Below are 1,691 nucleotides of genomic sequence, written 5' to 3' on the forward strand. Positions count from 1 at the left end.
AAAAAAAAAAAAAAAAAAAAAATCAGGGAGTAAATATTTTTATCGTCCTATTTTTTTTAGGTGTTGGGTTAAGATTAGGCTAGGTTCATAAAATAAAATTTAATGGTTCAAGCAGTATGAATATATTGCAAATTATCTGCACTTTAAAGTTAGAAACTCTTAGCTATATAACCAAGATGATTTTGAATAACATTTCTTTGTACTGGGAATATTAGTAAAATGAATATATAAAAGATAATTTCATTTAAAATGCATATATATAGATGAATGTGTGGGAACAGTTATATACAAATCCATATGAAGATAAAATTAAGAAACTTCACAATGTAATAGAGACCATAAAAGATCCTATACAAATGAAAAAATATCATTTTCTGAATAAAACATACAAAAGCAAGTTGATATTTGTTAACATATTCGTTAAATGCCATTTCAACTTTCTGGTTTTAGACATTTTTGTTTTGTCAGTTTAACAGAAGGGTATTGAACATGAGGAAAATGTGACAGAACTTTTAACATACTGAAAAGTAAACGTACAAGAATTATTTTTTAAAACCTTGAAAACGTTTTTTGGTGAAAAGTGATTTACCCTAAGAGAATATAAAATTTACTGTGAAACTACATTTTGAGATTGTCATAAAATGAAACAAATAGATCAGTAGAACTAAATAAAACGTGTGGAAACATAGTGAAAGGGAAATTTCTTATATTTCAAAAAAGGGGATTCATTTTAGAAGAAAAGATGTCTTATTTATATATAAATGAAAAGGTTTGTGCCTCTTTGAGGAAGATTCACCACATGTCCTTCTGGAAGTCACTAAACAATTATCACTTTGTGGATAAGAATGTTGAGAGGCAGGTAAATCTGTAGTATGGAAACTGATTTCTTCCACATTTGAGGTGTTAATAAGATGAAATGAGCTCTTAGCACAAAGTTTGTCACACAGTAGATACCTTTAGAAAATAAATGTGAGTACCATTTACTCACAGCAAACAAACCTAAATCAAACTAATCCACTAAACAATATAAACAACATAACATATTTAGAAGGGAAATATAAAAGGTTTTGACGCCTTTCTTATTTAAAACAATGCCAATAACACAATAAATACAAGGAGATTTCAAAAGGTTCATGCAAAGTAAAATTAAAATAAAATTAAGCAATGGTAACAAAAGCCAAAATTGACAAGTGGGATCTAATTAAACTAAAGAGCTTCTGCACAGCAAAAGAAATTACCATCAGAGTGAACAGGCAACCTACAGAATGGGAGAAAATTTTTCAATCTACTCCTCTGACAAAGGGCTAATATCCAGAACCTATAAAGAACTCAAACAGGCCAGGCGCGGTGGCTCAAGCCTGTAATCCCAGCACTTTGGGAGGCCCAGACGGGCGGATCACGAGGTCAGGAGATCGAGACCATTCTGGCTAACACTGTGAAACACCGTATCTACTAAAAAAATACAAAAACCTAGCCGGGTGAGGTGGCGGGCGCCTGTAGTCCCAGCTACTCGGAGGCTGAGGCAGGAGAATGGCGTAAACCCGGGAGGCGGAGCTTGCAGTGAGCTGAGATCCCTCCACTGCACTCCAGTCTGGGCGACAGAGCGAGACTCCCTCTCAAAAAACAAAAAGAACTCAAACAAATTTACAAGAGAAAAATAAACAACCCCATCAAAAGTGGGTGAAGGATAT

The sequence above is a fragment of the Rhinopithecus bieti genome, unplaced genomic scaffold (genome assembly GCF_001698545.2).
Source record: "Rhinopithecus bieti isolate Rb0 unplaced genomic scaffold, ASM169854v2 scaffold_34943, whole genome shotgun sequence".
NCBI classification, from domain to species: Eukaryota; Metazoa; Chordata; class Mammalia; order Primates; family Cercopithecidae; genus Rhinopithecus; species Rhinopithecus bieti.